The sequence below is a fragment of the Octopus bimaculoides genome, unplaced genomic scaffold (assembly GCF_046866305.1).
Source record: "Octopus bimaculoides isolate indiv1 unplaced genomic scaffold, ASM4686630v1 contig99, whole genome shotgun sequence".
Taxonomy (NCBI): Eukaryota; Metazoa; Mollusca; class Cephalopoda; order Octopoda; family Octopodidae; genus Octopus; species Octopus bimaculoides.
In genome coordinates this window covers 98,657-120,897 of record NW_028315349.1, presented here as the reverse complement: position 1 = coordinate 120,897, position 22,241 = coordinate 98,657, and the positions used below count along the sequence as shown (strand labels likewise).

The 22,241-nt window shown below is 42.0% G+C and overlaps 2 long non-coding RNA genes across 2 annotated transcripts in view; one reads left to right on the top strand and one right to left on the bottom strand.

The window, feature by feature from the left end:
- The first annotated feature begins 12,234 nt into the window (after window positions 1-12,234).
- LOC149129220 (uncharacterized) lies at window positions 12,235-20,505 on the top strand. Its single transcript, XR_016240211.1, has 3 exons — window positions 12,235-15,310; window positions 17,209-18,212; window positions 20,168-20,505. It is a non-coding gene; the product is annotated as an uncharacterized LOC149129220 (long non-coding RNA).
- Window positions 17,127-22,241, bottom strand: part of LOC149129219 (uncharacterized) — a 93,257-nt gene continuing 88,142 nt past the window's right edge. Inside the window, exon 2 of the long non-coding RNA XR_016240212.1 lies at window positions 17,127-21,170. This is a non-coding gene — a long non-coding RNA (uncharacterized LOC149129219). The remainder of the gene's footprint in view (window positions 21,171-22,241) is intronic.

The following is a 22,241-nucleotide window of genomic DNA, read 5'->3' as shown; positions in this document are numbered from 1 at the left end:
ATACGGTGAAGCACTTTCCCATACGGTGAAGCACTTCGCCCATACGGTGAAGCACTTCGCCCATACGGTGAAGCACTTCGCCCGTACGGTGAGGCACTTCGCCCTACGGTGAAGCACTTTCCCCTACGGTGAAGCACTTCCCCCTACGGTGAAGCACTTCGCCCTACGGTGAAGCACTTCGCCCTACGGTGAAGCACTTCGCCCTACGGTGAAGCACTTTCCCCTACGGTGAAGCACTTTCCCATACGGTGAAGCACTTTCCCATACGGTGAAGCACTTCGCCCATACGGTGAAGCACTTCGCCCATACGGTGAAGCACTTCGCCCATACGGTGAAGCACTTCGCCCATACGGTGAAGCACTTCGCCCTACGGTGAAGCACTTTCCCCTACGGTGAAGCACTTCCCCCTACGGTGAAGCACTTCGCCCTACGGTGAAGCACTTCGCCCTACGGTGAAGCACTTCGCCCTACGGTGAAGCACTTCGCCCTACGGTGAAGCACTTCGCCCTACGGTGAAGCACTTCGCCCTACGGTGAAGCACTTCGCCCTACGGTGAAGCACTTCGCCCTACGGTGAAGCACTTCGCCCTACGGTGAAGCACTTCGCCCTACGGTGAAGCACTTCGCCCTACGGTGAAGCACTTCGCCCTACGGTGAAGCACTTCGCCCTACGGTGAAGCACTTCGCCCTACGGTGAAGCACTTCGCCCTAGGGTGAAGCACTTCGCCCTAGGGTGAAGCACTTCGCCCTACGGTGAAGCACTTCGCCCTACGGTGAAGCACTTCGCCCTACGGTGAAGCACTTCGCCCTACGGTGAAGCACTTCGCCCTACGGTGAAGCACTTCGCCCTACGGTGAACCACTTCGCCCGACGGTGAAGCACTTCGCCCGACGGTGAGGCACTTCGCCCGACGGTGAGGCACTTCGCCCGACGGTGAGGCACTTCGCCCGACGGTGAGGCACTTCGCCCGACGGTGAGGCACTTCGCCCGACGGTGAGGCACTTCGCCCTACGGTGAGGCACTTCCCCACACGGTGAGGCACTTCCTCACACGGTGAGGCACTTCCCCACACGGTGAGGCACTTCCCCACACGGTGAGGCACTTCCCCACACGGTGAGGCACTTTCCCACACGGTGCGCTTTCCCACACCGTAAAGTGCTTTCCCACACCGTAAAGTGCTTTCCCACACAGTAAAGTGCTTTCCCAATTTAAAACGAAAAAAGCAAATAAAACGAAGAATCGTTTGTTTATGTAGTCGGCACTTAATGTATATCTGCTGAATGGATGTCAGTGATTGGCTGAAATTATCGAAATAAGACAATTTTTTACATGAAATAAATTCGAATACAAAAATATTTTTCTGTTCTACAACATAAAATAGATAAGTATACGAAGTTTGAAAGTCTTTCGGTACCAAAAACACTACGTAAAACATTAATGAAAAATGTGGCCCCCGTTTTAAAAAAGATCCTATATATATATATATATATATATATATATATATATATATATATATATATATATATATATATATATATACAATGATAATAATAAAGTGACAACAAAAGAATGAAACCTCAATATTAGGTAAATATAGCATTATTTATATATGTATATAGATAGGACAATCAGTAAGTTGTCATAATAGTGTTTGGAGTGTGGATATGTGTATACATATGAGTACGTACATGCACATATATGTTTGTGTGTGTATGCCCATATACATGTTTGTGTGAGTGTGTATGTATGTAGACATTATGAACACAGGAGGTGTTTCTTTCTTTTTTTTATAAATCTCCTTTTACAAAACCACTACATTATAGGGATGTCAAAAAACCGACACCGGCCCCTAAGTGATGGCCTTGAAAAATTCTGTTTTAGTCGAATGAATCGAATCCAGCACTTATTTTGGTCTGCTTTGCTGAACTGCTAGGTTATAGGAGCATAAACACCAACACCAGTTATCAAGCAGTGATGGGAGACAGACACACAGACATGAGGAGACACACACACACATATATATATTCGATGGGCTTCTTTCAGTTTCCATCCACCAAAACCACTCACAAGGCTTTGGTCGGCTTGAGACTATAGCAGAAGACACTTGCTCAAGGTGGCACGCAGTGAGACTGAACCCAGAACCATGTGGTTGGGAAGCAAGCCTCTTACTACACATAATATATGACAAAGATGGTGGGATAGGCTGGAAGTATAAGGTAAGTGATGACGTATGAACGGTCAAGGGGCCTTGCAAGTAAGACAGACATGTGAGCAGAAGGACAACTAGTGCGTATGACTTTTGCTTTCGGGCTTTCGCTTGGGACAGACATGGTGACCCCGCAAGAGTTCAGGGAAATGGGCGTTAGGTTCTGGCCAGAGGTTATGTCGGTGTATCCTAAGTGGACAGTATAAATGTTGCGAGAGGACCCATGTGACAGATGAACCAAGCTTTTTAGCCCATTTCACACACCTGCTTATACCCACTGATCCACTGACTTGTACGAGTTAAGGCAGCTGGTGTATATATATATATACAAACATATATGCTGTGTGTAGCATCGTGTGAAAGAGGGAAACTAGTATATATTATATAAAAAAAACTTTAAGGCGCTGCTCCAGCATGGCCGCAGTCTAATGAATGAAACAAGTAAAAGAAAGAAAGGAACATGAGAAAAAAACCCATACATTTCGTACGTATACCTGCGGCTAAAGACACGCAGCTAGCTTTACTGATTGAGTGTGACAAGGGACGGATTGATGTCTAGCAAGATATATTTAAACGAAGTCTATGAAAAGCATTCGACAATCCAGAATCGACCCACCCTCTCTGATCGAAGTAACCAAGTCTCGAAGGTAAATTCTTCCATTTATTGTGAGATGATGGGGGGTGGATTGGTTCGCAAAAGTTTTGCTTCGTCTCGACGTTTCCATGGAACCTTTGATTTCTTTGTAGGATGCCAAGAAGATTCCGTCCAGATTCTCTGTTGTCGGCTGAATTCCTGATTGTTGTTTCTAAGTTATTTGGGGATGTAAGAGAGGTGCAATTGTATCCCCTTGTCCGTCCCTGGTTTGTTTTCGATAAGCCTGGGTTCATTTCTGTGTATGTTTTTGCTTTATTTTCCTTCAGCAAGGGCTTATCCGATGCCTATTCTACGATGAACTGTGTTTCGTAGTTAATAAACAAATTGCTTTGTCTTTGCCAGCCTTGTAGCGAGTTTGTTTCTTCAGCTTCACAAATTGTTTGCCACAGTTTAAAGACACTTTCCAAGCGTTGACCATCTCAATGTTTCTTTAATTCGTTGTAGATTTCCTCATCTATGTTCTTCAATTTTTCTTCATTGCTCAGCGCTCTAAGCTTAAGCAGTTCTATTTCTGTCTTCATGTTTTCCAAGTGTTAGTTTCTCCCATAATTGTCTTTGTTGGTCCTGTTCGTTTGGAATACGTTTAATTTGGAGTTTATGAGGCAGAATTTAACCAGTGTTCATAAATTTCTGCCTTGTGCTTGTTTTTGATCATGTTCCAGAAAGTAACCTTTCTGGCTTTAAGTTTTTCATTCTATATGTGTATAATGCGGTTTTTAGTTGATAGTGGAGGGGGATGGGCTTCTATCTTGTGTATCATCTTTAGGTGGATTTTCATTTAAGCAATTATTATGTGGTAAAGAATGAAGAGTGGTGCATAATTTGGACAAATGTTGATTGAGCTGTTGCAGGGATTGTTCTTTCTCTTCTTTTCCTCTTCTTTTCCTCTTGTGTGGAGCGAGTGAGTTCATCAGTGTTGCCAATCAAAAGTCTCAAATTCGTGTTCATCTCTCTCAGTTCCTTAAGAGTCTCTTCATTCCTTAAGAGTCTCTTTGTCTCAAGAAGATTAAGTTTGTCCAAAGACACCTGGAAAAGGTTTAGTTTTTGAAAGCATTATATTTCGGTTGCCTACTTCCATGAGAGTTACCTTGTCTGTTGGAATACATTTTTAGATTACTGGCGTGTACAATACATGCTCACACATGTATGTATGTGTATATATATATATATATATATATATATATATATATATATATATAGGTAAGTGGTAGGTTTGCCTCGATCCTTCAGGGGTAATCTGAAGCATCCAAGCAACCAGGGGATGTTTAAATCCGGAGGCACTCCTGGGGATCACCTGTATGGGTACCGTCATGGGAAGAGGGCGTCCAGAGGCAGGTAATATGTTGCTTAAACCGTAGTTTATGCATTTACTTGGAGGACAATCAGTAAGTTGTCATAATAGTGTTTGGAGTGTGGATATGTGTATACATATGAGTACGTACATGCACATATATGTTTGTGTGTGTATGCCCATATACATGTTTGTGTGAGTGTGTATGTATGTAGACATTATGAACACAGGAGGTGTTTCTTTCTTTTTTTTATAAATCTCCTTTTACAAAACCACTACATTATAGGGATGTCAAAAAACCGACACCGGCCCCCAAGTGATGGCCTTGAAAAATTCTGTTTTAGTCGAATGAATCGAATCCAGCACTTATTTTGGTCTGCTTTGCTGAACTGCTAGATTATAGGAGCATAAACACCAACACCAGTTATCAAGCAGTGATGGGAGACAGACACACAGACATGAGGAGACACACACACACATATATATATTCGATGGGCTTCTTTCAGTTTCCATCCACCAAAACCACTCACAAGGCTTTGGTCGGCTTGAGACTATAGCAGAAGACACTTGCTCAAGGTGGCACGCAGTGAGACTGAACCCAGAACCATGTGGTTGGGAAGCAAGCCTCTTACTACACATAATATATGACAAAGATGGTGGGATAGGCTGGAAGTATAAGGTAAGTGATGACGTATGAACGGTCAAGGGGCCTTGCAAGTAAGACAGACATGTGAGCAGAAGGACAACTAGTGCGTATGACTTTTGCTTTCGGGCTTTCGCTTGGGACAGACATGGTGACCCCGCAAGAGTTCAGGGAAATTGGCGTTAGGTTCTGGCCAGAGGTTAGGTCGGTGTATCCTAAGTGGACAGTATAAATGTTGCGAGAGGACCCATGTGACAGATGAACCAAGCTTTTTAGCCCATTTCACACACCTGCTTATACCCACTGATCCACTGACTTGTACGAGTTAAGGCAGCTGGTGTATATATATATATATACAAACATATATGCTGTGTGTAGCATCGTGTGAAAGAGGGAGGCTAGTATATATTATATAAAAAAAACTTTAAGGCGCTGCTCCAGCATGGGTGCAGTCTAATGAATGAAACAAGTAAAGGAAAGAAAGGAACATGAGAAAAAAAAACCCATACATTTCGTACGTATACCTGCGGCTAAAGACACGCAGCTAGCTTTACTGATTGAGTGTGACAAGGGACGGATTGATGTCTAGCAAGATATATTTAAACGAAGTCTATGAAAAGCATTCGACAATCCAGAATCGACCCACCCTCTCTGATCGAAGTAACCAAGTCTCGAAGGTAAATTCTTCCATTTATTGTGAGATGATGGGGGGTGGATTGGTTCGCAAAAGTTTTGCTTCGTCTCGACGTTTCCATGGAACCTTTGATTTCTTTGTAGGATGCCAAGAAGATTCCGTCCAGATTCTCTGTTGTCGGCTGAATTCCTGATTGTTGTTTCTAAGTTATTTGGGGATGTAAGGTCGGTGGAGTTGCCTCCCCTTGTCCGTCTCTGGTTTGTGTTCGATAAGCTTGGGTTCATTTCTGTGTATGTTTTTGCTTTATCTTCCTTCAGCAAGGGCTTATCCGATGCCTTTTCTACGATGAACTGTGTTTCGTAGTTAATAAACAAATTGCTTTGTCTTTGCCAGCCTTGTAGCGAGTTTGTTTCTTCAGCTTCACAAGTTGTTTGCCACAGTTTAAAGACACTTTCCAAGCGTTGACCATCTCAATGTTTCTTTAATTCGTTGTAGATTTCCTCATCTATGTTCTTCAATTTTTCTTCATTGCTCAGCGCTCTAAGCTTAAGCAGTTCTATTTCTGTCTTCATGTTTTCCAAGTGTTAGTTTCTCCCATAATTGTCTTTGTTCGTCCTGTTCGTTTGGAATACGTTTAATTTAACCAGTGTTCATAAATTTCTGCCTTGTGCTTGTTTTTCATGATGTTCCAGAAAGTAACCTTTCTGGCTTTAAGTTTTTCATTCTATATGTGTATAATGCGGTTTTTAATTGATAGTGGAGGGGGATGGGCTTCTATCTTGTGTATCATCTTTAGGTGGATTTTCATTTAAGCAATTATTATGTGGTAAAGAATGAAGAGTGGTGCATAATTTGGACAAATGTTGATTGAGCTGTTGCAGGGATTGTTCTTTCTCTTCTTTTCCTCTTGTGTGGAGCGAGTGAGTTCATCAGTGTTGCTAATCAAAAGTCTCAAATTCATGTTCATCTCTCTCAGTTCCTTAAGAGTCTCTTCGTCTCAAGAAGATTAAGTTTGTCCAAAGACACCTGGAAAAGGTTTAGTTTTTGAAAGCATTATATTTCGGTTGCCTACTTCCATGAGAGTTACCTTGTCTGTTGGAATACATTTTTAGATTACTGGCATGTACAATACATGCTCACACATGTATGTATGTATGTATATATATATATATATATATATATATATATATATATATATATCATCATCATCATCATCATCATCGTTTAACGTCTGCTTTCCATGCTAGCATGGGTTGGACGATTTGACTGAGGACTGGTGAAACCGGATGGCAACACCAGGCTCCAGCCTGATTTGGCAGAGTTTCTACAGCTGGATGCCCTTCCTAACGCCAACCACTCAGAGAGTGTAGTGGGTGCTTTTACGTGTCACCCGCACGAAAACGGCCACGCTCGAAATGGTGTCTTTTATGTGCCACCCGCACAAGCCAGTCCAGGGGCACTGGCAACGATCTCGCTCGAAAATCCTACAGGAGCCAGTCAGGCGGTACTGGCAACGGCCACGCTCAAAATGGTGCATCTCATGTGCCACCCGCACAAGAACCAGTCCAGGGGCACTGGCAACGATCTTACTTGGCTTGCCGGGTCTTCTCACGCACAGCACATTTCCAAAGGTCTCGGTCCGTAGTCATCGCCTCGGTGAGGCCCAATGTACGAAGGTCTTGCCTCACCACCTCAGCCCAGGTCTTCCTGGGCCTACCTCTTCCACGGGTTCCCTCAACTGTTAGGGTGTGGCACTTTTTCACGCAGCTATCCTCCTCCATTCTCACCACATGTCCATACCAGCGCAATCGTCTCTCTTGCACGCCACAACTGATGCTTCTAATGTTCAGCTTTTCTCTCAAGATACTTACACTCTGACGGGTATTCACATTGACATTACACATCCAACGGAGCATACTGGCTTCATTCCTTGCGAGCTTACGTATGTCCTCAGCAGTTACAGCCCATGTTTCACTGCCATGTAGCATGGTTGTTCGTACGCATGCGTCATACAGTCTGCCTTTTACTCTGAGTGAGAGTCCCTTTGTCGCCAGCAGGGGTAAGAGCTCTCTAAACTTTGCCCAGGCTATTCTTATTCTAGCAGCTACACTTTCAGCGCACCCACCCCCACTACTAACTTGGTCGCCCAGATAGCGGAAGCTATCGACTACCTCTAGTTTTTCACCCTGGAATGAGATAGAAGTTGTTTCCTGTTTGTTTGCAGTCTTTATTGCACCTGAACATCTGCCACAAACAAAAACTAACTTGCTAGTTAACCTGCCTTTGATGTTGCTGCACCTCTTATGTGTCCATAGCTTGCACCGGGTACATCTTATAGAGTTACTACCTACTCCTTTTCTACATACTGAGCAGGGCCATCTACCTGAAGGGGTTTGTGTTTTATCTACCTTCCTACTTATTAGGCCCTTCAATTCTAGACCTTGCTTCCACACCTGAAACTTCTCCTCTAGTTCTGATAGTGACTCCGCAATTAGGGCAAGGTCATCAGCATAGAGGAGCTCCCAGGGGCAACCTGTCTTGAACTCCTCTGTGATTGCCTGGAGGACTATGGTAAATAATAGGGGGCTGAGGACGGAACCTTGGTGGACCCCTACCTCTACCCGGAATTCATTGCTGTACTCATTTCCAACCCTCACCTTACTGGCAGCATCTCTGTACATGGCTCGCACAGCTCTCACTAACCATTCTTCTATCCCAAGTTTCCTCATTGACCACCAGATAAGGGATCGGGGGACCCTGTCAAAGGCTTTCTCCATGTCAACGAAAGCCAGGTACAGAGGTTTATCCTTAGCTAGGTATTTCTCCTGCAACTGTCTCACTAGAAATAAGGCATCAGTAGTGCTTTTACCTGGCACGAACCCAAACTGCATCTCATTTAATTGATTCGCTCCCTAATTAGTTGGGCTATGACCCTCTCTGTAACTTTCATAACCTGATCTAACAGCTTGATGCCTCTGTAATTATTTGTTTCTAAAGCGTCCCCTTTACCTTTGTAGCAGTTGACTATGATGCTGCTACACCAGTCATTGGGTATGACTCCTTCGTGTATCACCTGGTTCGTAATACGGGTGACTAGGCTATAGCCAACACTGCCAGATATTTTGAGCATCTCTGCAGTGATTCCTGATGGGCCGGGGGCTTTCCCGGTCTTCATACTCTTAATTGCTTTATCTACCCTGGTACTATCAACTCGGATAGCTGGTCCCTCTATTGGGTCGACATACGGCAGGCTCTCTTTCTCCCATTCATTCTCTTTATTAAGCAATCTATCGTAGTGGCATCTCCAGACCTCTTTCTTTGCAGCCTCATTTAGTGCAAGCGTACCATCATCCATGCGAACACATTTCTCTCCTACAACATCACTATTCTCTCTCCTACACTGTCTTGCAACACGAAATACCTCGAGTCTTTGGTCCTCACGGCGCAGAACATTGGCAAATCTTTCCTTATCTGCTTCCCCTCTGGCTAAATAAACCTGTCGCCTAGCCTCCCTTCTGGCACATTGGTACAATTCCCTGCTACCACCGTTCTTCCAGTCCTTCCAAGCCTGTTTCTTTTGTCTAATAGCCCTGTCTACCTCCTTGTTCCACCACCACGTTACTCTGGGTTGGGAGGGGACCTTACACCACCCACAAATCTGGTCGGTGGCTTTCAACAGGTTGTCCCGCAGAAATCTCCAATTGTCTTCCACGTTGTATGATGCTTTTTAGCCCATTTCACACACCTGCTGTAAAGCGGTTGGCATTTGGAAGGGCATCCAGCTGTAGAAACCTTGCCAAATCAATTTGAGCGTGGTGCAGCCTCTTAGCTTGCCAGTCCTCAGTCAAACCGTCCATGGGAAGCAGAATTAAATGATGATGCTTTATTCACAATTTTATAAACTTCTCTCTCACGCTTCCCCTCTTTTTCTCTCTTGTTCTTCACTTTTCCCTTCAACCAATCACATGAAGAAGGCATTACAGTCAGACGAAATAACTAAGGAATAAGACTGAGTTAAAAAGAATTCCACGTTTCACTCGCAGCCTCCCCGACTTCAGCCAATCACATGACAGCCTCACGAATGGGCTGAGTAACGGAGGAAGAAGCAGAATTATTATAAGATTGAATTTTCGTTACCAACCCGGCTGAAACTGGCTCTGGCTCCAACTACAAATGTTGTGTTGTTTTTAGAAGTTCTCAATTAAAATCTCCCACCATACCTTAGTCACGTTCTGTTCCTAAAACTGGCTGAATGATAACTGAGTTATTCAACACAGAGCATCTCGAAATAAATGCACCACTGGGAATGATGTATATTGGCTAATACTGGGTTGGGTACACAAGAAAGTTTTAATATAGAGTTGCACATATTAGTGGATGATCAGTTTGTAATTCTGGATCATTTCCTTGTATCCAGAATAATGTGGCTCCTGGCCTTGCCCGGTTCCATGGTGGTAATGTAAAAAGCATCCTGAACACTATTTATTTATTTACTTATATATTTATTCATTTATTTATTTATGTATTTATTAATTTATATATATATATTTTTTATTTATCTATATTTTTATTTATTTATTTATTTATATATATATATATATATTTATTTATATGGTGTGGCTCCTGGCCTTGCCCAGTTGCTCCCAAGATGTCCAGCCGATGCCAGCAGACAAAATGGATGGTAAATGAGGATAGAATTTATCTATTTTGTATTGTTATTTTGTCTTTTTCGGGATTTGTGGTTTTATTGTCTAATCTTTTTTTCTTTTTTTTTTTTTTCTTTGTCTTTGCAGCTTTTCCACATAGATGTTGGTATCATCATCATCATCATCATCATCGTTTAACGTCCGCTTTCCATGCTAGCATGGGTTGGACGATTTGACTGAGGACTGGTGAAACCGGATGGCAACACCAGGCTCCAGTCTGATTTGGCAGAGTTTCTACAGCTGGATGCCCTTCCTAACGCCAACCACTCAGAGAGTGTAGTGGGTGCTTTTACGTGTCACCCGCACGAAAACGGCCACGCTCGAAATGGTGTCTTTTATGTGCCACCCGCACAAGCCAGTCCAGGGGCACTGGCAACGATCTCGCTCGAAAATCCTACAGGAGCCAGTCAGGCGGTACTGGCAACGGCCACGCTCAAAATGGTGCATCTCATGTGCCACCCGCACAAGAACCAGTCCAGGGGCACTGGCAACGATCTTACTTGGCTTGCCGGGTCTTCTCACGCACAGCCCATTTCCAAAGGTCTCGGTCCGTAGTCATCGCCTCGGTGAGGCCCAATGTACGAAGGTCTTGCCTCACCACCTCAGCCCAGGTCTTCCTGGGCCTACCTCTTCCACGGGTTCCCTCAACTGTTAGGGTGTGGCACTTTTTCACGCAGCTATCCTCCTCCATTCTCACCACATGTCCATACCAGCGCAATCGTCTCTCTTGCACGCCACAACTGATGCTTCTAATGTTCAGCTTTTCTCTCAAGATACTTACACTCTGACGGGTATTCACATTGACATTACACATCCAACGGAGCATACTGGCTTCATTCCTTGCGAGCTTACGTATGTCCTCAGCAGTTACAGCCCATGTTTCACTGCCATGTAGCATGGTTGTTCGTACGCATGCGTCATACAGTCTGCCTTTTACTCTGAGTGAGAGTCCCTTTGTCGCCAGCAGGGGTAAGAGCTCTCTAAACTTTGCCCAGGCTATTCTTATTCTAGCAGCTACACTTTCAGCGCACCCACCCCCACTACTAACTTGGTCGCCCAGATAGCGGAAGCTATCGACTACCTCTAGTTTTTCACCCTGGAATGAGATAGAAGTTGTTTCCTGTTTGTTTGCAGTCTTTATTGCACCTGAACATCTGCCACAAACAAAAACTAACTTGCTAGTTAACCTGCCTTTGATGTTGCTGCACCTCTTATGTGTCCATAGCTTGCACCGGGTACATCTTATAGAGTTACTACCTACTCCTTTTCTACATACTGAGCAGGGCCATCTACCTGAAGGGGTTTGTGTTTTATCTACCTTCCTACTTATTAGGATTTTGGTTTTAGCTAGGTTGACTCTAAGGCCCTTCAATTCTAGACCTTGCTTCCACACCTGAAACTTCTCCTCTAGTTCTGATAGTGACTCCGCAATTAGGGCAAGGTCATCAGCATAGAGGAGCTCCCAGGGGCAACCTGTCTTGAACTCCTCTGTGATTGCCTGGAGGACTATGGTAAATAATAGGGGGCTGAGGACGGAACCTTGGTGGACCCCTACCTCTACCCGGAATTCATTGCTGTACTCATTTCCAACCCTCACCTTACTGGCCGCCTCTCTGTACATGGCTCGCACAGCTCTCACTAGCCATTCTTCTATCCCAAGTTTCCTCATTGACCACCAGATAAGGGATCGGGGGACCCTGTCAAAGGCTTTCTCCATGTCAACGAAAGCCAGGTACAGAGGTTTATCCTTGGCTAGGTATTTCTCTTGCAACTGTCTCACTAGAAATAAGGCATCAGTAGTGCTTTTACCTGGCACGAACCCAAACTGCATCTCATCTAAATTGATTCGCTCCCTAATTAGTTGGGCTATGACCCTCTCTGTAACTTTCATAACCTGATCTAACAGCTTGATGCCTCTGTAATTATTTGTATCTAAAGCGTCCCCTTTACCTTTGTAGCAGTTGACTATGATGCTGCTACACCAGTCATTGGGTATGACTCCTTCGTGTATCACCTGGTTCGTAATACGGGTGACTAGGCTATAGCCAACACTGCCAGATATTTTGAGCATCTCTGCAGTGATTCCTGATGGGCCGGGGGGGGGGGGGGGTATACATTACATAAATGTGTATGTGCGTGTGTGTGTACAACATGTCCATATACGCATGCATATATACACAGACTGAGAGAAGAAGAAGAGGAGAAGGGGAGTTAGCTGCCTGCTTATATTTGTACTGATGATGTTATTGAAATTACAATAATTATTATTCTTATTAATCTCCCTTCCAACATTCTTGCCTCCTGTTTTCATTTCTTCCTTATTCCTCCTCTTCCTCCCCATCATACCACAACCTCTGACCCCTTGCTGCTTCTCCTTAACCATTTATAGACACGCTCGTGCACATAGACGTCATCTGCCAAATTTCTTTTCTGCTGTGGTGGCGGCAGTGCTGGTGTTGTCCTTTTCTCTCACTATCAGCTTAGTGTAATAATATTTTTCCTTCATAAATGGTAGCTGACCGCACCATACAGTAAGGTTTTAGCAAAGTTGTATTGGAATAATGGGGCTGGGGAGCGGGACATCTTTAAAAATGTGTGTGTGCATGCGTCTTTCTGTAAAAATATATACAAGTTGGGGGGGCCAAAGGTCATGTGCCAAGATTAAGACTCTAATATCTCTATTGCACATTTCAAAAACAACCCATTTATATTTAATTAGAAAGCAAAACAAATTAGCAAATGTCTGTAGCTTTTATTCTTCGTTGCATGAGGAATATCAACTCCCTGTGACAATGTGTGCACAAATTTCTTTGGACTTTTTTTCTTTTTAAAGCCTCTTTCTGACAGAGACATCTCGGTGGTGAGGGGTCCACTTTGCTATGTGTTGGGCACACCGTATTGCATGAACTTCTCGAACAAATTGACCGGCCGTTGTATGCGATGTTGCTTTTTCTCACGATGCTTTTGGTTGGAGATGTCCACAACTGTTCTGTTCTGTTTTGTTGCACCATCGCAACCAGACTGAAAAACAAGTCCAATGTGCTCCGGAATTGTCAAAGACGTGTTTCAGTTTTTCTAAAATGGAGTGAAATAAAATAATAATAATAATGATTTCTTGTTACTCTTATCAAACTCATTGGGCCCCAGGTTAAGCTAAACTCTCCTTATTCTCCCCACCAAAGTGAGGGAGTTTGTGTGTGCTCAATGTTTTCCCATTAAGATAGTCTGGTAGGTCTGTTGTCCCTTCATTTAGTTCCTTAGCCATCATAACTGCCCCCGTTTCTCTCTCTCTCTCTCTCTGCCTCTTCAGTATGTATGTGTTGGGGGAGTCTGTAATGTCGTCATGGTTACTGTTTTTTTTTTTCGTTTGTTTTTTCACCACCACAGCTTTACTATTAACAATATTTCAGTCGCATTTTTAAATCTGATAATTTCAGGGCAGGAAACTCATGATTGTCACCTCATCCCTCCCTCCCTATTTCTAATATCTTTCTAAATTCTGTTGCTACAACTACTTTGACGACCACCACCACCACCCACAAGTACTGCTACTACTACTACTACTACTGTCATGTCTCTGAATCGGCAGAGCGTCAGACAAAAGGTGCTTTATGGGTAGGTAAGTCTGTTTCCCTTGCTAGCTTTGAATCTGTCAAAATACAGGATGGGCCCAAAGTCACACACTGAGACCCCCCTCTCCCCCATATTTCAAAAACAGCACTTTATGGTTAATTACAACACAAAACTAATTAGGAAATGTCAACATCCTGATTACAAGGGTTCGAAACATTCACCATTTGCAGATTTTTTTATTGTTTGTTGTACAAGGAACAGAATTTCCTGCAGAGATCTTTGCACAGGTAGGGGAGGGGGCAACCATTGGTATTTGTCCTGCACACTGCATGTTGCATGGACTCTTTGCACTAATCAGGCACAGGCTGTGTGGTAAAGAAGCTTGCTTTCCAACCACATGGTTCCTGGTTCAGTCCCACTGTGTGGCACTTTAAATAAGTGTCCACTAAGCCTCGGGCCAACCAAAGCCTTGCGAGTGGATTTGGTTGACAGAAACTGAAAGAAGCCCGTCGTGTGTATATATATATATATATATGTGTGTATGTACATGTGAGTGTATCTGTCTGTCCCTGCCACCATTGTTTGATAGCCGATGGTGTGTTTACGTCCCCCGTAACTTAGCAGTTTGGCAAAAGAGATAGAATAAGTACTAGGCTTAGAAAAAATAATTCCTAGAGTCAATTTGTTCGACTGAGAGGCAGTGCTCCAGCATGGCTGCAGTCATGTGACTGAAACAAATAAAACAATAATCGACCAACAGTGTTTCAATGTTACACAAAATAATAATGATGATTAATAGTAGTATAAGATGTTATATTTTCGTGTGTGACTTTTGGCCCACCCTGTACCCAGAAATATGACCACCACCACAAAAAATAATATTTTTTTTTGCTATTGAAGTATCGAACGGGGTAGACAACTCTAGATATGTTTTGCTCTTATTTGACCTCCGTGAATTACAGCTTGTTTTTGCCAGATGGTAAGATGCATCTGTATACACACACATGTACATACATGCTGCTGCATGCAGATAGAGAGATTTGTAAGCCTAATACTTATTCTCTTTTGCCGAAACCACTAAGTTACGGGGACGTAAACACACCAGCATCGATTGTCAAGCGATGGTGGGGGGACAAACACAGACACACAAACACACCTACATATTTTGAGGGAGGGGACTAGTCGATTATGTTGACCCCCTAGCGTTTTAATTACCCTAACCCTTATAGGTTGAAAGGAACAGTCGACATCGGCGGAATTTGAACTCAGAACGTAAAGACGGACTGAACACCGTTAAGCACTTTCTCCGGCGTGCTAACGATTCTGCCTTTAAAAATAATAATAATGTTCGTAATCCTTTCAATTATACGCATGGGCGGGGGTAGTTAATTACATTGACCCCTCAATGTTCGTCTTTTAATTAATAATCGGTCCCAGAAGGATCTTAGAAGCTAAAACACATTCGTCCAGCGAAATAAAGATTCTGATCGCAGAGAAACAAAGGGAAGTAACTCGGAGAAGCCAGAGTAAAATAGAGACGTTACAGATAGATGGCGCTGGTGTTTGTTGTTGGTTTGTCATAGCAATGGCGGTGAAGATGGCGGTAGGAACTCGTTAAAATTACTCTTTTCCTTGTTTCAGTCCTTTTGACTGCGTCCAAGCTGGAGCACCGCCTTTATAGTCGGTCAAATCGACCGCAGGACTTACTCTTTGTAAGCCTGGTACTTATTCTATCGGTCTCTTTTGCCGAAACCGCTAATTTACGTTGACGTAAACACACCAGCATCGGTTGTCAAGCGATGTTGGGAGGTGGGGACAAACAGACACACAAACATATACACACACATACATATATACAACGGGCTTCTTTCAGTTTCCGCCTACCAAATCCACTCCTTACGGTCTTTATTTCTTTCTCTGTCTTATTTCTGTGACCGGTTTCAGTCAGTATTTGTATCCGCCATCACTTGTTTACAACCCCAGGACCAGACATTTTATTTTCTTTTCGATAATTTATTAAGTTTGATTCGTTCGACGAAAACCGTTCACAGGGAACACGTCTGTGGAATGCACAGCCACTTAAACATTAATTTCACCGTGCCCCAGTCCACTTACCTGGCAAAAATCACTTACACCTGTAATTCAAAGGGACCGGCCTCGTCACATTGTATTTCTTTGTAAATTACGTGAAGAAGACGTGTCTGCGGAGTACTGAGCCACTTGCATGCTAATTTTCTGTTGATTGAATTGTAATCGATATGTCACTTTCGCTTCATACTGTTTTATTGACCTTGAAAAATAAAGCTGACAAATATATACACATACATTACTAGATTCATAATATATACACACAAGTACATACATTATTCGATTCATAATATATACACATACATACATTACTCCATTCATAATACACATACACCTTACTAGATTCATAATATACATACACTACTAGATTCATAATATATACACACACACTCTCACTACTAGATTTATAATATATACACACAAGCATATACATTACTCGATTCATAATATTTACACACACACACACACACACATTACTAGATTCATAATATATACACATACATACATTACTCGATTCATAATATATACACACACATAGATCACTAGGTTCATAATATACACACATACATTACTCGATTCATAATATATACACATATATTACGCTATTCATAATATATACACATACATTACTCGATTCATAATATATACACAGACATTGTAGACACTAAATTATCATACTTAAATGTTGTAGAAACTTGAAAAATAAAGCTGACAAAGCCAGGATTCGAAATCACAACGTAGATATAGTTTTATTTTATTTATCTCTTGACCACCAAACAGAATGGAACATGCAGAGAGTTACCTCCCTTGAAACCAACGCGACAAGATCCAATTGTTCCCTAAGCGAAGCATTTCCAAAAAATATTATTTAATTACCTGGAAATAATAATAAAAAATGTGTAGGAAACCCGGTGTCTTTCCGATAACCAGAAAATCGAAAAATACGGGAGGAGTATGTTTAAAAAACAAAAAAAACGACGCCATTATAAGGCCCCCCCTTAAAAATTTTTCCGGGTTTTGACACTTTAGCGACATCGATTCCCCAGATTTTCTCCAGAAAATTTTCGAGATTTGATGTCGCTAAAGTGTCAAAACCCGGAAAAATTTTTAAAGGGGGGGGGGGCCTTATAATGGCGTCGTTTTTTTTTTTTTAGCTACTCCTCACCTATTGGTTATACTATAAACATTATCGATTTGACATTATTACCTTCCGCGCGTCCCACCGTGGGATTTTCTGGATTAAGACGTGTTTTCTTCTTCCTGTTGCAGTCGATTCTTCTTCTTTGCATAATTTTTGTGGTTTTTATTTTATTTATTCAACAAAAAACATCTTTAAATGATTTTTTTTATTCGAGAAAAACATATTTTCGATGATAAAAAAGACTATGTAGACATTCTTTTATTTGTTTTCAGTCAATTGACTGCAGCCATGCTCAGTCAAACCAATTCGACCCCAGGACATACACTTTGTAAGTCTAGTACCGTCTCTTTTTGCTAAACATACCAACATTGGTTGCCAAGCGATGGTGGAGAGACAAACATACACATAGATACGACAGGCTTCCTCCAGGCCTTGATTGGCCTGAGGCTATAAGTAGAAGACACTTTCCCATCGCTTGACAACCAATGTTGGTGTGTTTACGTCCCCCATAACTTAGCAGTTTAACAAGAGACCAATAGAATAATAAGTACTAGGCTTCAGAAGTCCCAGGGTTGATTTGCTCCAACATGGCCACAGTCAAAATAATTCACTACAGCTAGAATCCTTTTGTCCAAAGACGAAAGGGATCAGGACCACACAGCAGGTGGACCCACCAGTCAAATAAAAAAGACAAACACTGTCAGTGGGAGGGTCAATACTTTTTTTTTTTTTTCCTCTCAAAATAGAGTTGAAATTGAAATGATGAAGGTAGAAGGAAGAGGTATGTATACATGATAGAAGGGGGGAGTGATTGGCATGGAGTGGATGGGAGGAAGAAGAAAAAGGACCCTTGACCACTAGTTGCTTCTGCTGTCACCTTCCATCAACCACTTACTAAGGTGCACTTAGACATCCACTAACCCAAACTGCTGTTACTACCACCACAACCAGTTACTATGGTAATGATCCAAGTTGTTAATGGTTACAACAGCTTCTGCTGTGCTTCACACTACAACTACTAACCTCTCCCTCGCTAGATATAGTGACCAATCAACCCTTCCGTTCTAATTGCTTTGAATAAAGAAACAATACATTAAAATGCTAGATATTCCCCTCTAAGACGAGATGGCCATGGTTGGAACACTGCCCCAGAGTTAAAACTACCACTGACTTTTATTACAGAGAAACAAGAGATTTCAATTAAAAGTTACATCCATAACGAGAAAAGAAGTAATTAAGTATGAAGGTTCATTTGAAGAGAACGAACCCAACAAAGGTAAATTAAATGAGAAAAAAGGTTTAGAAATTAAAATAAATTGCAATAGTGGGGGGACAACCTTGGATAGGTTTCAGTGTTATTGACCTCCTCAAGCAACCAGACAATAACTAAGATCACACAAGATTTATATATATACACACAAAACGGGGTCTCTTCCTGCCAAGGGTTCCAGATGAGACTACTTCACGGCAGGTGAGAGCAGCAGTGATCAGACTCTCTCATTGACCAAATGCCACCTATCAGAGGAGGTTCCAAATAATAGTGTAGCACAGGCAACGGTGGTGCCCCAGCATGACCACAGCTTTAAATATGTTTAAAGACTAGAGATATACATGTGCAATCAAGTATCTGTGCACAGAATTTATATATCTCGCACCATGCACACACAATGTAATTCCGTGTGCACTCAAATCTCTCTATCTGTATGCAGCAGCATGTATGTACATGTGTGTGTATACAGATGCATCTTACCATCTGGCAAAAACAAGCTGTAATTCACGGAGGTCAAATAAGAGCAAAACATATCTAGAGTTGTCTACCCCGTTCGATACTTCAATAGCAAAAAAAATTATTATTTTTTGTGGTGGTGGTCATATTTCTGGGTACAGGGTGGGCCAAAGTCACACACGAAAATATAACATCTTATACTACTATTAATCATCATTATTATTTTGTGTAACATTGAAACACTGTTGGTCGATTATTGTTTTATTTGTTTCAGTCACATGACTGCAGCCATGCTGGAGCACTGCCTCTCAGTCGAACAAATTGACTCTAGGAATTATTTTTTCTATCTCTTTTGCCAAACTGCTAAGTTACGGGGGACGTAAACACACCATCGGCTATCAAACAATGGTGGCAGGGACAGACAGATACACTCACATGTACATACACACATATATATATATATATATATATATATATATATATATACACACACGACGGGCTTCTTTCAGTTTCTGTCAACCAAATCCACTTGCAAAGCTTTGGTTGGCCCGAGGCTTAGTGGACACTTATTTAAACTGCCACACAGTGGGACTGAACCAGGAACCATGTGGTTGGAAAGCAAGCTTCTTTACCACACAGCCTGTGCCTGATTAGTGCAAAGAGTCCATGCAACATGCAGTGTGCAGGACAAATACCAATGGTTGCCCCCTCCCCTACCTGTGCAAAGATATGTGCAGGAAATTCTGTTCCTTGTACAACAAACAATAAAAAAATCTGCAAATGGTGAATGTTTCGAACCCTTGTAATCAGGATGTTGACATTTCCTAATTAGTTTTGTGTTGTAATTAACCATAAAGTGCTGTTTTTGAAATATGGGGGAGAGGGGGGTCTCAGTGTGTGACTTTGGGCCCATCCTGTATTTTGACAGATTCAAAGCTAGCAAGGGAAACAGACTTACCTACCCATAAAGCACCTTTTGTCTCACGCTCTGCCGATTCAGAGACATGACAGTAGTAGTAGTAGTAGCAGTACTTGTGGGTGGTGGTCGTCGTCGTCAAAGTAGTTGTAGCAACAGAATTTAGAAAGATATTAGAAATAAGGAGGGAGGGAGGGATGAGGTGACAATCATGAGTTTCCTGCCCTGAAATTATCAGATTTAAAAATGCGACTGAAATATTGTTAATAGTAAAGCTGTGGTGGTGAAAAAACAAACGAAAAAAAAAAAACAGTAACCATGACGACATTACAGACTCCCCCAACACATACATACTGAAGAGGCAGAGAGAGAGAGAGAGAGAGAAACGGGGGCAGTTATGATGGCTAAGGAACTAAATGAAGGGACAACAGACCTACCAGACTATCTAATGGGAAAACATTGAGCACACACAAACTCCCTCACTTTGGTGGGGAGAATAAGGAGAGTTTAGCTTAACCTGGGGCCCAATGAGTTTGATAAGAGTAACAAGAAATCATTATTATTATTATTTTATTTCACTCCATTTTAGAAAAACTGAAACACGTCTTTGACAATTCCGGAGCACATTGGACTTGTTTTTCAGTCTGGTTGTGATGGTGCAACAAAACCGAACAGAACAGTTGTGGACATCTCCAACCAAAAGCATCGTGAGAAAAAGCAACATCGCATACAACGGCCGGTCAATTTGTTCGAGAAGTTCATGCAATACGGTGTGCCCAACACATAGCAAAGTGGACCCCTCACCACCGAGATGTCTCTGTCAGAAAGAGGCTTTAAAAAGAAAAAAAGTCCAAAGAAATTCGTGCACACATTGTCACAGGGAGTTGATATTCCTCATGCAACGAAGAATAAAAGCTACAGACATTTGCTAATTTGTTTTGCTTTCTAATTAAATATAAATGGGTTGTTTTTGAAATGTGCAATAGAGATATTAGAGTCTTAATCTTGGCACATCACCTTTGCCCCCCCCCCCCCCAACTTGTATATATTTTTACAGAAAGACGCATGCACACACACATTTTTAAAGATGTCCCGCTCCCCAGCCCCATTATTCCAATACAACTTTGCTAAAACCTTACTGTATGGTGCGGTCAGCTACCATTTATGAAGGAAAAATATTATTACACCAAGCTGATAGTGAGAGAAAAGGACAACACCAGCACTGCCGCCACCACAGCAGAAAAGAAATTTGGCAGATGACGTCTATGTGCACGAGCGTGTCTATAAATGGTTAAGGAGAAGCAGCAAGGGGTCAGAGGTTGTGGTATGATGGGGAGGAAGAGGAGGAATAAGGAAGAAATGAAAACAGGAGGCAAGAATGTTGGAAGGGAGATTAATAAGAATAATAATTATTGTAATTTCAATAACATCATCAGTACAAATATAAGCAGGCAGCTAACTCCCCTTCTCCTCTTCTTCTTCTCTCAGTCTGTGTATATATGCATGCGTATATGGACATGTTGTACACACACACGCACATACACATTTATGTAATGTATAATGTTATATATACCAACATCTATGTGGAAAAGCTGCAAAGACAAAGAAAAAAAAAAAAAAAAAAAAAAAGATTAGACAATAAAACCACAAATCCCGAAAAAGACAAAATAACAATACAAAATAGATAAATTCTATCCTCATTTACCATCCATTTTGTCTGCTGGCATCGGCTGGACATCTTGGGAGCAACTGGGCAAGGCCAGGAGCCACACCATATAAATATATATATATATAAATAAATAAAAATATAAATAAATAAGAAATATATATATATAAATTAATAAATTAATAAATATATAAGTAAATAAATAAATAGTGTTCAGGATGCTTTTTACATTACCACCATGGAACCGGGCAAGGCCAGGAGCCACATTATTCTGGATACAAGGAAATGATCCAGAATTACAAACTGATCATCCACTAATATGTGCAACTCTATATTAAAACTTTCTTGTGTACCCAACCCAGTATTAGCCAATATACATCATTCCCAGTGGTGCATTTATTTCGAGATGCTCTGTGTTGAATAACTCAGTTATCATTCAGCCAGTTTTAGGAACAGAACGTGACTAAGGTATGGTGGGAGATTTTAATTGAGAACTTCTAAAAACAACACAACATTTGTAGTTGGAGCCAGAGCCAGTTTCAGCCGGGTTGGTAACGAAAATTCAATCTTATAATAATTCTGCTTCTTCCTCCGTTACTCAGCCCATTCGTGAGGCTGTCATGTGATTGGCTGAAGTCAGGGAGGCTGCGAGTGAAACGTGGAATTCTTTTTAACTCAGTCTTATTCCATAGTTATTTCGTCTGACTGTAATGCCTTCTTCATGTGATTGGTTGAAGGGAAAAGTGAAGAACAAGAGAGAAAAAGAGGGGAAGCGTGAGAGAGAAGTCTATAAAATTGTGAATAAAGCATCATCATTTAATTCTGCTTCCCATGGACGGTTTGACTGAGGACTGGCAAGCTAAGAGGCTGCACCATGCTCAAATTGATTTGGCAAGGTTTCTACAGCTGGATGCCCTTCCAAATGCCAACCGCTTTACAGCAGGTGTGTGAAATGGGCTAAAAAGCTTGGTTCATCTGTCACATGGGTCCTCTCGCA